A 15,988-nucleotide genomic window follows, 5' to 3' on the forward strand; every position below is an offset into this window, starting at 1 on the left:
TTCATTCGCACTTCAACATGAATGTGATGAACGTGACAATCATCATCATTCCCTATGAACGCGTGCCTGACAACCACTTCCGTTCTACCTTAGATTGAATGAGTATCTCTTGGATCTCTTAATCAGAATCTTCGTGGTATAAGCTAGATTGATGGCGGCATTCACGAGAATCCGGAAGGTCTAAACCTTGTCTGTGGTATTCCGAGTAGGATTCTGGGATTGAATGACTGTGACGAACTTCAAACTCGCGAGTACTGGGCGTAGTGACAGACGCAAAAAGAGGGTGAATCATATTCCAGCATGATCGAGAACCTCAGATGATTAGCCGTGCTGTGACAGAGCATTTGGACCATTTTCACAAGAGGATAGGATGCAGCCATTGACCACGGTGATGCCTCCAGACGATTAGCCATGCAGTGACAGCGCATCGGACCATTTTCCAGAGAGGATGAAAAGTAGCCATTGACAATGGTGATGTCCTTACATAAAGCCAGCCATGGAAAGGAGTAGGACTGATTGGATGAAGACAGCAAGAAAGCAGAAGTTCAGATGGACGAATGCATCTCTATACCTTTATCTGAAATTCTCACCAATGACATACATAAGTATTTCTATCTTTATTTTCTGTCTATTTATTATTTAATTTCGAAAACTCCATAATCAATTATTATCCGCCTGACTGAGATTTACAAGATGACCATAGCTTGCTTCATACCAACAATCTCCGTGGGATCGACCCTTACTCACGTAACGTTTATTACTTGGACGACCCAGTGCACTTGCTATTTAGTTGTATCGAAGTTGTGAATGAAAAACAATTTATTAAGACGTGTGTACAGAGTTTTTGGCACCGTTGCCTGAGATCACAATTTCGTACACCAAGTTTTTGGCGCCGTTGCCGGGGATTGTTCGAGTTTGACAACTGACGGTTCATCTTGTTGCTCAGATTAGGTAATTTTCTTTTTATTTTTCAAAAAGTTTTCAAAAACTTTTCAAAAAAAAAAATCTTTCAAAAATTTCTCATCTGTTTTTGAAAATTATTTCAGAATTTTGAAGAATGAATTCTAGAGTTTCATGAAAAATGTTGGAGCCTGGCTGGCTGTAAAGCCATGTTTAATTCCTTTGGATAGGGGCTTCCAACCATCAGCATAGAGGCAAGTTAATTGGAATGTCAGTTGTGGCATGTCTAAGTTACATACTAAAGCTTGGCTGGCTATTAAGCCATGCCTAACCCTCAGATTGGAGCTTTAGACTAAGAGTACAGGATTCCTGGAATTCATACTAAAAATTTTGAAATCCTTATTTTCTTTTTTTTTCTATATGTTTTTCGAAAATAATATACAAAAATCCAAAAAAAAAATTTATAAAATCAAAAATATTTTGTGTTTCTTGTTTGAGTCTTGAGTCAAATTTTAAGTTTGGTGTCAATTGCATGTTCATCTTGCATTTTTCAAAAAAAAATTCACGCATTCATGGTGTTCTTCATGTTCTTCAAGTTGTTCTTGGTAAATCTTCTTGTTTGATCTTGATGTTTTCTTGTTTTGTGTCTTTTCTTATTTTTCATATACATTCTTGCATTCATGGTGTCTGAACATGAAAGATTTCTAAGTTTGGTGTCTTGTATGTTTTCTTTGCATATAAAATTTTCAAAAATATGTTCTTGATGTTCATCATGATCTTCAAAGTGTTCTTGGTGTTCATCTTGACATTCATAGCATTCTTGCATGCATTCATTGTTTTGATCTAAAAATTTTCATGCATTGCATCATTTTCATGTTTTTCTCTCTCTTCATTAAAAATTCAAAAAAATATCTTCTCCTTTTTCTTCTCATAAATTCGAAAATTTGAGTTGACTTCTTCAAAACTTTTTAAAATCTAGTTGTTTCTTATGAGTCAAATCAAATTTTCAATTTAAAAATCTTATCTTTTTCAAAATCTTTTTCAAAAATCAAATCTTTTTCATTTTTCTTAGTTATTTTCGAAAATTTTAAAAATATTTTTCAAAAATCTTTTTCTTATCTTTATCTCCTAATTTTCAAAAATAACATCATCAATTAATGTTTTGATTCAAAAATTTCAAGTTTGTTACTTGCTTGTTAAGAAAGATTCAAACTTTAAGTTCTAGAATCATATCTTGTGATTTCTTGTGAATCAAGTCATTAATTGAGATTTTAAAAATCAAACCTTTTTCAAAACTAATTTCAATCATATCTTTTCAAAAATATCTTCTTATCTTATCTTTTTCAAAATCATATCTTTTTCAAAAATTGGATTTTAAAATATCTTTTCTAACTTCTTATCTTCTTATCTTTTCAAAATTGATTTTCAAAATTTGTTTCAACTAACTAACTAACTTTTTGTTTGTTTCTTATCTTTTTCAAAACTACCTAACTAACTCTCTCTCTCTCTCTCTAATTTTCGAAAATATCTCCCTCTTTTTCAAAAATTCTTTTTAATTAACTAATTATTTTAGTTTTTGATTTTAATTTTCGGAAATTACTAACCTTTTTCAAAAACTATTTTCGAAAATCACTAACCCTTTTTCAAAAATAATTTTCGAAAATCCTTCTCTCTCATCTTCTTCTGTTTATTTATTCATCTACTAATATCTCTCTATCACTCACCAAAAATCTGAACCCTCTCTCTCTCTCTGAGTTCAGATTTTCTCTTCTTCTTTTCTTCTACTCACACAGGGACCTCTATACTGTGGTAAAAAGGATCCCTATTATTATTATTTTTTTGTTCCCTCTTTTTCATATGAGTAGGAGCAAGGACAAGAACATTCTTGTTGAAGCAGATCCAGAACCTGAAAGGACTCTGAAGAGGAAACTAAGAGAAGCTAAATTATAATAATCCAACAAGCACCTTTCAGAAATTTTCGAACAGGAAGAAGAGATGGCAGCCGAAAATAATAATAATGCAAGGAGGATGCTTGGTGACTTTACTGCACCTAATTCCAATTTACATGGAAGAAGCATCTCCGTCCCTACCATTGGAGCAAACAATTTTGAGCTGAAACCTCAATTAGTTTCTCTGATGCAGCAGAACTACAAGTTTCATGGACTTCCATCTGAAGATCCTTTTCAGTTCTTAACTGAATTTTTGCAGATCTGTGATACTGTTTAGACTAATGGAATAGATCCTGAAGTCTACAGGCTCAAGCTTTTCCCTTTTGCTGTAAGAGACAGAGCTAGAGTATGGTTGGACTCTCAACCTAAGGATAGCCTGAACTCTTGGGATAAGCTGGTCAAGGCTTTCTTAGCCAAGTTCTTTCCTCCTCAAAAGCTGAGTAAGCTTAGAGTGGATGTTCAAACCTTCAGACAGAAAGAAGGTGAATCCCTCTATAAAGCTTGGGAGAGATACAAGGAACTGACTAAAAAGTGTCCTTCTGGCATGCTTTCAGAATGGACCATCCTGGATATATTCTATGATGGTCTGTCTGAATTAGCTAAAATGTCATTGGATACTTCTGCAGGTGAATCCATTCAACTAAAGAAAATGCCTGCAGAAGCTTAAGAACTTATTGACATGGTTGCTAATAACCAGTTCATGTACACTTCTGAGAGGAATCCTGTGAGTAATGGGACGCCTCAGAAGAAGGGAGTTCTTGAAATTGATACTCTGAATGCCATATTGGCTCAGAATAAAATATTGACTCAGCAAGTCAATATGATTTCTCAGAGTCTGAATGGAATGCAAGCTGCATCCAACAGTACTCAAGAGGCAGCTTCTGAAGAAGAAGCTTATGATCCTGAGAACCCTGCAATAGCAGAGGTGAATTACATGGGTGAACCATATGGAAACACCTATAACCCCTCATGGAGAAATCACCCAAATCTCTCATGGAAGGATCAAAAGCCTCAACAAGGCTTTAATAATGGTGTAAGAAACAGGTTTAGCAATAGCAAGCCTTTTCCATCATCCACTCAGCAACAGACAGAGAACTCTGAACAAAATACTTCTAATTTAGAAAACTTAGTCTCTGATCTATCTAAGGCCACTGTAAGTTTCATGAATGAAACAAGGTCCTCAATTAGAAATTTGGAGGCACAAGTAGGCCAGCTGAGTAAAAGGATCACTAAAATCCCTCCTAGTACTCTCTCAAGCAATACAGAAGAAAATCCAAAAGGAGAGTGCAAGGCCATTGAATTGATCACCATGGCGGAACCTGTAAGGGAGGGAGAGGACGTGAATCCCAAGGAGGAAGACCTCCTGGGATGTCCAGTGATCAATAAGGAGCTTCCCTCTAAGGAACCAAAGGAATCTGAGACTCATCTAGAGACCATAGAGATTCCATTGAACCTCCTTATGCCATTCATGAGCTTTGATGAGTATTCCTCTTCTGAAGAGAATGAGGATGTTACTGAAGAGCAAGTTACCAAGTACCTTGGTGTAATCATGAAGCTGAATGCCAAATTATTTGGTGTTGAGACTTGGGAAGATGAACCTCCCTTGTTCACTAATGAACTGAGTGATATGGATCAACTGATATTGCCTCAGAAGAAACAGGATCCTGGAAAGTTCTTAATATCTTGTACCATAGGCACCATGACCTTTGAGAAAGCTCTATGTGACCTTGGGTCAAGGATAAACCTCATGCCCCTCTCTGTAATAGAGAAACTGGGAATCTATGGGGTGCAAGCTGCTAAAATCTCATTAGAAATGGCAGACAATTCAAGAAAACAGGCTTATGGACAAGTAGAGGACGTGTTAGTAAAGGTTGAAGGCCTTTACATCCCTGCTGATTTCATAGTCCTGGATACTGGGAAGAATGATGATGAATCCATCATACTTGGAAGACCCTTCCTAGCCACAGCAAGAGCTGTGATTGATGTTGACAGAGGCGAACTAGTCCTTCAATTGAATGAGGACTCCCTTGAGTTTACAACTCAAGGTTATCTTTCTGTAAACATGGAAAAGAGGCACAGTAAGCTTCTCTCAAAACAGAGTCAACCAGAGCTCCCACAGTCAAACTCTAAATTTGGTGTTGGGAGGCCACAACCAAACTCTAAGTTTGGTGTTGAACTCCCATATCCAAACTCTAAGTTTGGTGTTGGAGAGTCTCAACAATGCTCTGAACATCTGTGAGGCTCCATGAGAGCCCACTGTCAAGCTATTGACATTAAAGAAGCGCTTGTTGGGAGGCAACCCAATTTTTATCTAATTTTTATTTTCATGGTTTTTCATGTTTTATTAGGTTCATGATCATGTAGAGTCACAAAATAAATATAAAAATTGAAAACGGAATCATAAACAGCAGAAGAAAAATCACACCCTGGAGAAGGATCTCACTGGCGTTTAAACGCCAGAAAGGAGCATCTGTCTGGCGTTCAACGCCAGAACAGAGCATGTTTCTGGTGTTGAACGCCAGAAACAAGTAGCATCCTGGCGTCCAGACGCCAGAAATGCACAGTAAAGAAGAGCTGGCGCTGAACGCCAGAAACAAGCATCTGGCTGGCGTTCAACGCCAGAAATATGCTGCATCTGGGCGTTGAACACCCAGAACAAGCATCAGTTCGGCGTTTAAATGCCAGAATTTCATGCAAAGGCATTTTACATGCCTAATTGGTGCAGGGATGCAATTCCGTGACACCTTAAGATCTGTGGACCACACAGGATCATCTCAGCATCTGTGGACCCCACAGGATCCCCACCTACCACCACTCACTCTCTTCCCTCTTCTCAATGTTCATCCTCTCTTCCCAATAAACACTCTTTCCCAAAACTCTTCACCAATCACCTCAATCTCTCTTTCCTATCACCACTTCACCACTCACATCCATCCACTCTTCCCCATAAACCTACCTCATAAACTCCACCTACCTTCAAAATTCAAAATCAATTTCCCACCCAAAACCCACCCTTATGGCCGAACCTTACCCCCCCTCCCTTCCCTATATATAGCCCTCCATTCTTCCTCATTTTCACACAACACAACCCTATCTTCCCCTTCTTGGCCGAAACACATCTCTCTCTCCCTCTCCTCCATTTCTTCTTCTTCTTCATCTCTTCTTTCTTCTCTTGCTCGAGGGCGAGCAATATTCTAAGTTTGGTGTGGTAAAAGCATAAGCTTTTTGTTTTTCCATTACCATTGATGGCACCTAAGACCGGAGAATCCTCTAGAAAAGGGAAAGGGAAGACAAAAGCTTCCACCTCCGAGTCATGAGAGATGGAAAGATTCATCTCCAAAGCCCATCAAGACCACTTCTATGATGTTGTGGCCAAGAAGAAGGTGATCCCCGAGGTCCCTTTCAAACTCAAGAGAAATGAGTATCCGGAGATCCGACATGAGATCCAAAGAAGAGGTTGGGAAGTTCTTACAAACCCCATCCAATAAGTCGGAACTCTAATGGTTCAAGAGTTCTATGCTAATGCATGGATCACAAGGAACCATGATCAAAGTAAGAACCCGAACCCAAAGAATTATCTCACCATGGTTCGGGGGAATTACTTAGATTTTAGTCCGGAAAATGTAAAGTTGGCGTTCAACTTGCCAATGATGGAAGAGAACGCACGCCCCTACACAAGGAGAGTCAACTTTGATCAAAGGTTGGACCAAGTCCTCATGGACATATGTGTGGAAGGAGCTCAATGGAAGATTGACTCAAAAGGCAAACCGGTTCAATTGAGAAGACTGGACCTTAAGCCTGTAGCTAGAGGATGGTTGGAGTTCATTCAACGCTCAATCATTCCCACTAGCAACCGGTCTGAAGTTACTATAGACCGGGCCATCATGATTCATAGCATCATGATTGGAGAAGAGGTGGAGGTTCATGAGATTATACCTCAAGAACTCTACAAGGTGGCTGACAAGTCCTCCATTATGGCAAGGTTAGCTTTTCCTCACCTCATTTGCCATCTATACAATTCGGCTGGGATTGACATAGAAGGAGACATTCCCATTGAGGAAGAGAAGCCCATCACTAAGAAAAGGATGGAGCAAACAAGAAAGCCCATTCATGGAGCTCAAGAGACGCATGAAGCTCAGCACCATGAGATCCCGGAGATGCCTCAAATGCATTTTCCTCCACAAAACTATTGGGAGCAAATCAACACCTCCCTAGGAGAATTAAGTTCCAACATGGGACAATTAAGGGTGGAACATCAAGAGCACTCCATCATCCTTCATGAAATTAGAGAAGATCAAAAAGTAATGAGGGAGGAGCAACAAAGACAAGGAAGAGACATAGAAGATCTCAAGGATATCATTGGTTCCTCAAGAAGGAAACGCCACCATCACTAAGGTGGATTCATTCCTTGTTCTTAACTTCTCTGTTTTTCGTTTTCTTTATGTTAAGTGCTTATCCATGTTTGTGTCTTATTACATGATCATTAGTATTTAGTAACTATGTCTTAAAGTTATGAATGTCCTAAGAATCCATCACCTCTCTTAAATGAAAAATGTTTTAATTCAAAAGAACAAGAAGTACATGAGTTTCAAATTTATCCTTGAACTTAGTTTAATTATATTGATGTGGTGACAATGCTTCTTGTTTTCTGAATGAATGCTTGAACAGTGCATATATCTTTTGAAGTTGTTTAAGAATGTTAAATATGTTGGCTCTTGAAAGAATGATGACAAGGAGACATGTTATTTGATAATCTAAAAATTCATAAAAATGATTCTTGAAGCAAGAAAAAGCAGCAAAGAACAAAGCTTGCAGAAAAAAAAAGAAAAAAAAATAGCGAAAAAATAGAAAGAAAAAGAAAAAGCAAGCAGAAAAAGCCAAAAGCTCTTAAAACCAAGAGGCAAGAGCAAAAAGCAAATAACCCTTAAAACCAAAAGGCAAGGGTAACAAAAAGGATCCCAAGGCTTTGAGCATCAGTGGATAGGAGGGCCTAAAGGAATAAAATCCTGGCCTAAGCGGCTAAACCAAGCTGTCCCTAACCATGTGCTTGTGGCGTGAAGGTGTCAAGTGAAAACTTGAGACTGAGCGGTTAAAGTCAAGGTCCAAAGCAAAAAAAGAGTGTGCTTAAGAACTCTGGACACCTCTAATTGGGAACTTTATCAAAGCTGAGTCACAATCTGAAAAGGTTCACCCAATTATGTGTCTGTGGCATTTATGTATCCGGTGGTAATACTGGAAAACAAAGTGCTTAGGGCCACGGCCAAGACTCATAAAGTAGCTGTGTTCAAAAATCATCATACTGAACTAGGAGAGTCAATAACACTATCTGAACTCTGAGTTCCTATAGATGCCAATCATTCTGAACCTCAATGGATAAAGTGAGATCGCAAAACTATTCAAGAGGCAAAAAGCTACAAGTCCCGCTCATCTTATTGGAGCTATGTTTCATTGATAGTTTGGAATTTATAGTATATTCTCTTCTTTTTATCCTATTTGATTTTCAGTTACTTGGGGACAAGCAACAATTTAAGTTTGGTGTTGTGATGACCGGATAATTTATACGCTTTTTGGCATTATTTTTAGGATGTTTTTAGTAGAATCTAGTTACTTTTAGGGATGTTTCCATTAGTTTTTATGTTAAATTCACATTTCTGGACTTTACTATGAGTTTGTGTGTTTTTTTGTGATTTCAGGTATTTTCTGGCTGAAATTGAGGGACTTGAGCAAAAATCAGATTCAGAGGTAGAAGAAAGACTGCTGATGCTGTTGGATTCTGACCTCCCTGCACTCAAAGTGGATTTTCTGGAGCTACAAAACTCAAAATGGTATGCTTCCAATTGCGTTGGAAATTAGACATTCAGGGCTTTCCAGCAATGTATAATAGTCCATACTTTGACCGAGTTTAGACGACGTAAAAGGGCGTTGAACGCCAGTTCTACGCTGCTGTCTGGAGTTAAACGCCAGAAACACGTCACAAACCAGAGTTGAACGCCAAAAATACGTTACAACCTGGCGTTCAACTCCAGAAAGAGCCTCTGCACATGTAAATTTTAAACACAGCCCAAGCACACACCAAGTGGGCCCCGGAAGTGGATTTATGCGTCAATTACTTACTTTTGTAAACCCTAGTAACTAGTTTAGTATAAATAGTACTTTTTACTATTGTATTTGACATCTTTGGATTATCTTTTGATCTATTGATCACGTTTGGGGGCTGGCCATTCGGCCATGCCTGGACCTTTCACTTATGTATTTTCAACGGTAGAGTTTCTACACTCCATAGATTAAGGTGTGGAGCTCTGCTGTTCCTCATGAATTAATGCAAAGTACTACTGTTTTCTATTTAATTCAACTTATTCCGCTTCTAAGATATTCATTCGCACTTCAACTTGAATGTGATGAATGTGACAATCATCATCATTCCCTATGAACGCGTGCCTGACAACCACTTCCGTTCTACCCTAGATTGAATGAGTATCTCTTGGATCTCTTAATCAAAATCTTCGTGGTATAAGCTAGATTGATGGCGGCATTCATGAGAATCCGGAAAGTCTAAACCTTGTCTGTGGTATTCCGAGTAGGATTCTGGGATTGAATGACTGTGACAAACTTCAAACTCGCGAGTGTTGGGCGTAGTGACAGACGCAAAAGGAGGGTGAATCCTATTCCAGCATGATCGAGAACCTCAGATGATTAGCCGTGCTGTGACAGAGCATTTGGACCATTTTCACAAGAGGATAGGATGCAGCCATTGACCACGGTGATGCCTCCAGACGATTAGCCATGCAGTGACAGCGCATCGGACCATTTTCCAGAGAGGATAAAAAGTAGCCATTGACGATGGTGATGTCCTTACATAAAGCCAGCCATGGAAAGGAGTAGGACTGATTGGATGAAGACAGCAGGAAAGCAGAAGTTCAGATGGACGAATGCATCTCTATACCTTTATCTGAAATTCTCACCAATGACATACATAAGTATTTCTATCTTTATTTTCTGTCTATTTATTATTTAATTTCGAAAACTCCATAATCAATTATTATCCGCCTGACTGAGATTTACAAGATGACCATAGCTTACTTCATACCAACAATCTCCGTGGGATCGACCCTTACTCACGTAAGGTTTATTACTTGGACGACCCAGTGCACTTGCTGTTTAGTTGTATCGAAGTTGTGAATGAAAAACGATTTATTAAGACGTGCGTACAGAGTTTTTGGCGCCGTTGCCTGAGATCACAATTTCGTGCACCAACCTCTAATTGGGGACTTTAGCAAAGCTGAGTCACAATCTGAAAAGGTTCACCCAGTTATATGTCTGTGGCATTTATGTATCTGGTGGTAATACTGGAAAACAATGTGCTTAGGGCCACTACCAAGACTCATAAAGTAGCTGTGTTCAAGAATCAACATACTGAACTAGGAGAATCAATAACACTATCTAAAGTCTAAGTTCCTATAGATGCCAATCATTCTGAACTTCAATGGATAAAGTGAGATGCCAAAACTATTCAAGAGGCAAAAAGCTACTAGTCCCGCTCATCTGATTGGAGCTAAGTTTCATTGATATTTTGGAATTTATAGTATATTCTCTTCTTTTTAACCTATTTGATTTTCAGTTGCTTGGGGACAAGCAACAATTTAAGTTTGGTGTTGTGATGAGCGAATAATTTATACGCTTTTTGGCATTATTTTCACATAGTTTTTAGTATGATTTAGTTAGTTTTTAGTATATTTTTATTAGTTTTTAAATAAAAATCACATTTCTGGACTTTACTATGAGTTTGTGTGTTTTTCTGTGATTTTAGGTATTTTCTGGCTGAAATTGAGGGACTTGAGCAAAAATCAGATTCAGAGGTTGAAGAAGGACTGCAGATGTTGTTGGATTCTGACCTCCCTGCACACAAAGTGGATTTTCTGGACCTACAGAACTCCAAATGGCGCGCCTCAATTATGTTGGAAAGTAGACATCCAGGGCTTTCCAGCAATATATAATAGTCCATACTTTGCCCGAGTTTAGATGACGCAAACTGGCGTTCAACGCCAGCTTCCTGCCCTATTCTGGAGTGTTTCAAAGAGAACTTTCTATTCTACCCTACTCCTACTCCTATTGCTCTCTAGCAGAGCCAGCCTCCTTAATGAAATGAAACTGATGCCTTTATATAGGCTTTACAAAATGAAAATGAAATTGAAATTGAAAATAAATTACAATTCAAATGAAATTCCTAATCTAATTGTTTCTTGTGCCTTTGAGTCATGTCAATGGGCTTTGCTTGCTTTGGGACTTCAATGAAATGGGTTGATTTGGATTTGGCCTTGAAATGGGTCAGGGGTGCAGGCTTAATTGATGCTCCCAGTGGAGCGCTCAGTTTGCTTAAGTGAACACTACGTTCACTACTCCAAGCATGCTTTCTCACGTGCTTCTTTGGTGGGCATTTGGTTCTCAGTGTTACATTAGTGAACAGTACGTTCACATTTTGAACGCTGCACCATTTGCTAATCCTTCCTCCCCAAGGCTTGAGAACCACGAAAACGTTTAAAAAGAGAATGCTGCGCTATAATTTTTTAGCGCTACCCCAAATGTTGGCTTTTGAGTGTAGTTTTTGGGCCTTAAAGATGCTTATCATTTGTACTTTAATATCATGCCAAATATAGATTTTTATATATCGTTAGAAAGCTCTGAATGTCATCTTTCTAACGCAACTAGAAGCGCATCAATTGGACATCTGTAGCTCAAGTTATGGCCCTTTGAAGATGGCATGGTTGGTGTGCGAAATCGTGATCATTCCTTCCTTGGTAACGGCGCTAAAAACTCAATACGCACGTTCATGTTCTTAATTCTGTTTCACAACTTCGTACAACTAACCAGCAAGTGCACTAGGTCATCCAAGTAATAAATCTTACGTGAGTAAGGGTCGATCCCACGGAGATTGTCGGCTTGAAGCAAGCTATGGTCACCTTGTAAATCTCAGTTAGGCGGATTCAACTGATTTTATGAATTGATAAGTAAAAGATAAATAAAATATAAAATAGGATAGTGGTACTTATGTAATTCATTGGTGAGAATTTTAGATAAGCGTATAGAGATGCTTTCGTCCCTCTGAACCTCTGCTTTCCTGCAGTCTTCATCCAATCCTTCCTACTCCTTTCCATGGCAAGCTGTATGTTAGGCATCACCGTTGTCAATGGCCACCTGTCCTCTCAGTGAAAATGGTCCAATGCGCTGTCACTGCATGGCTAATCATCTGTCGGTTCTCGATCATTCTGGAATAGGATCCATTGATCCTTTTGCGTCTGTCATTACGCCCAGCACTCACGAGTTTGAAGCTCGTCACAGTCATTCAATCCCTAAATCCTACTTGGAATACCACAGACAAGGTTTAGACTTTCCGGATTCTCAAGAATGGCCATCCATGGGTTCTAACTTATACCACGAAAATACTAATAACTCGGACTCGGTCCCCTGTATTAGATATCCAAGAGATATCCATTCAATCTAAGGTAGAACGGAAGTGGTTGTCAAGCACGCGTTCATAAGTTGAGAATGATGATGACTGTTACGATCATCACATCCATCATATTAAAGTGCGAATGAATATCTTAGAAGCAGAATAAGTTGAATTGAATAGAAAAACAGTAGTACTTTGCATTAATCTTTGAGGAACAGCAGAGCTCCACACCTTAATCTATGGTGTGTAGAAACTCTACCGTTGAAAATACACAAGTGATAAATGTTCAGGCATGGCCGAGTGGCCAGCCCTCACAAAAGTCTAAGATTGCCTAAAACTAATCAAAGATGATCCAAAGATATTCCAAAGATATAAACATAATAGTAAAAAGTCCTATTTATACTAAACTAGTTACTAGGGTTTGCAGAATTGAGTAAATGATGCAGAAATCCACTTCTGGGGCCCACTTGGTGTGTGCTTGGGCTGAGCATTGAGCTTTACACGTGTAGAGGCTTCTCTTGGAGTTGAACACCAGTTTGTAACCTGTTTCTGGCGTTTAACTCCACTTTGCAATCTGTTTCTGGCGTTTGACTCCAGAATGCAGCATGGAACTGGCGTTGAATGCCAGTTTACGTCGTCTATCCTTATTCAAAGTATGGAGTATTATATATTTCTGGAAATCCCTAGATGTCTACTTTCCAACGCAATTAAGAGCGCGCCATTTGGAGTTGTGTAGCTCCAAAAATCCGCTTTGAGTGCAGAGAGGTCAGAATCCAACAGCATCTGCAGTCCTTTTTCAGCCTAAATCAGATTTTTGCTCAGGTCCCTCAATTTCAGCCAGAAATTACCTAAAATCACAGAAAAACAAACAAACTCATAGTAAATTCCAGAAATGTGAATTTTATTTAAAAACTAATAAAAATATATTAAAAACTAACTAAATTATACTGAAAACTATGTAAAAATAATGCCAAAAAGCATATAAATTATCCGCTCATCACAATACCAAACTTAAATTGTTGCTTGTCCCCAAGCAACTGAAAATCAAATAGGATAAAAGAAGAGAATATACTATAAATTCCAAAATATCGATGAAACGTAGCTCCAATTAAATGAGCGGGACTTGTAGTTTTTGCCACTTGAATAGTTTTGGCATCTCACTTTATCTATTGAAGTTCAGAATGATTGGCATCTATAGGAACCTAGAATTCAGATAGTGTTATTGATTCTCCTAGTTCAGTATGTTGATTCTCGAACACAGCTACTTTATGAGTCTTGGCCGTGGCCCTAAGCACTTTGTTTTTCAGTATTACCACCGGATACATAAATGCCACAGACACATAACTGGGTGAACCTTTTCAGATTGTGACTCAGCTTTGCCAAAGTCCCCAATTAGAGGTGTCCAGGGTTCTTAAGCACACTCTTTTTTTTTTGCTTTGGACCTTGACTTTAACCGCTCAGTCTCAAGTTTTCACTTGACACCTTCACGCCACAAGCACATGGTTAGGGACAGCTTGGTTTAGCCGCTTAGGACAGGATTTTATTCCTTTAGGCCCTCCTATCCACTGATGCTCAAAGCCTTGGATCCTTTTTTATTACCCTTGCCTTTTGATTTTAAGGGCTATTGGCTTTTTGCTCTTGCCTTTTGGTTTAAAGAGCTTTTCGCTTTTTCTGCTTGCTTTTTCTTTTTCTCTTTTTTTTTGCTATATTTTTTTTCTTTTTTTTTTGCAAGCTTTTGTATTCACTGCTTTTTCTTGCTTCAAGAATCATTTTTATGATTTTTCAGATTATCTAATAACATTTCTCCTGTTCATCATTCTTTCAAGAGCCAACATATTTAACATTTATAATCAACAACTTCAAAAGACATATGCACTATTCAAGCATACATTCAGAAAACAAAAAGTATTGCCACCACATCAAAATAATTAAACTAGTTTCAAGGATGAATTCGAAACCATGTACTTCTTGTTCTTTTGTTTTTAAAACATTTTTCATTCAAGAGAGGTGATGGATTCATATGCATAACTTTAAGGCATAGACACTTAGACACTAATGATCATCTAGTAAAGACACAAACATAATTAAACATAAAGCTCAAAAATCAAAAAATAGGAAAATAAATAAACAAGGAGATTAAGGAATGAGTCCACCTTAGTGAGGGTGGCGTCTTCCTCTTCTTGAAGAACCAATGGTGCTTTTGAGCTCCTCTATGTCTCTTCCTTGTCTTTCTTGCTCCTCCCTCATAGCTCTCTGATCTTCTCTAATTTCATGGAGGATGATGGAATGCTCTTGGTGCTCCATCCTTAGTTGTCCCATATTGGAACTTAATTCTACTAGGGAGGTGTTGGTTTGCTCCTAATAATTTTGTGGAAGAAGGTGCATCCCTTGAGGCATCTCAGGGATTTCATGGTGGGGAATTTCCTCTTGATCCATGATCTCTTATTTGCTCCATCCTTTTCTTAGTGATGGGCTTATCCTCTTCAATGAGGATGTCTCCCTCTATGTCAATTTCAGCCGAATTGCAGAGGTGGCAAATGAGGTGAGGAAAGGCTAACCTTGCCAAATTGGAGGACTTGTCAGCCACCTTGTAGAGTTCTTGAGGTATGATCTCATGAACTTCCACTTCCTCCCCAATCATGATGCTATGGATCATGATGGCCCGGTCTACAGTAACTTCAGACCGGTTGCTAGTAGGAATGATTGAGCATTGAATGAAATCCAACCATCCTCTAGCTACTGGTTTGAGGTCAAGCCTTCTTAGTTGAACCGGCTTGTCCTTTGAGTCAATTTTCCATTGAGCTCCTTCCACACATATGTCCATGAAGACTTGGTCCAACCTTTGATCAAAGTTGACCCTTCTTGTGTAGGGGCGTGCGTTCTCTTCCATCATTGGCAAGTTGAACGCCAGCTTTACATTTTCCGGACTGAAATCTAAGTATTTCCCCCGAACCATAGTAAGCCAATGCTTTGGATTTGGGTTCACACTTTGATCATGGTTCCTTGTGATCCATGCATTTGCATAGAACTCTTGAACCATTAAGATCCCAACTTGTTGAATGGGGTTGGTGAGAACTTCCCAACCTCTTCCTTGAATCTCAAGTCGGATCTCCAGATACTCATTCCTTTTGAGCTTGAAAGGAACCTCAGGGATCACTTTCTTCTTGGCCACAACTTCATAGAAGTGGTCTTGATGGACCTTTGAGATGAATCTCTCCATCTCCCATGACTCAGAGGTGGAAGTAATTGCCTTCCCTTTCCTCTTTCTAGAGGTTTCTCTAGCCTTAGGTGCCATGAATGGTTATGAAAAAACAAAAAGCTATGCTTTTACCACACCAAACTTAAAATGGTTGCTCGTCCCCGAGCAAAAGAAGAAAGAAAGAAGTAGAAGAAGAAGAGAAATGGGGGAGAGGGAGAGAGTAGGTTTTGGCCAAGGGGAAGAAGAGAGGGTTTTGTTGTGTGAAAATGAAGAGGAAATGAGGATTTTATATAGGAGTGGGCAGGGGTTTAGGGTTCGGCCATTTAGGGTTGGGTTTGGGAGGGAAATTATTTTAAATTTAAAGGTAGGTAGGGTTTTTGGGGAAGAGAGGATGGATGTGATTGGTGAAGAGGTGATAGGGAAGAGTGATTGAGTTGGTTGCTGAGGGGTATTTAGGGAAGAGAGTTATGGAAAGGTGTGAAGAGGAGAGAA

At 38.9% G+C, this 15,988-nt stretch overlaps 1 non-coding gene across 1 annotated transcript; it reads right to left on the minus strand.

Moving 5' to 3' along the window:
- Positions 1 to 3,291: 3,291 nt before the first annotated feature.
- On the minus strand, positions 3,292 to 3,395 carry LOC148571789 (small nucleolar RNA R71). Its single transcript, XR_015880425.1, has one exon. It is a non-coding gene; the product is annotated as a small nucleolar RNA R71 (small nucleolar RNA).
- Positions 3,396 to 15,988: the final 12,593 nt, after the last annotated feature.

This window comes from Arachis ipaensis, chromosome B3 (assembly GCF_059453495.1).
Source record: "Arachis ipaensis isolate K30076 ecotype BB chromosome B3, ASM5945349v1, whole genome shotgun sequence".
Lineage (NCBI taxonomy): Eukaryota > Viridiplantae > Streptophyta > Magnoliopsida > Fabales > Fabaceae > Arachis > Arachis ipaensis.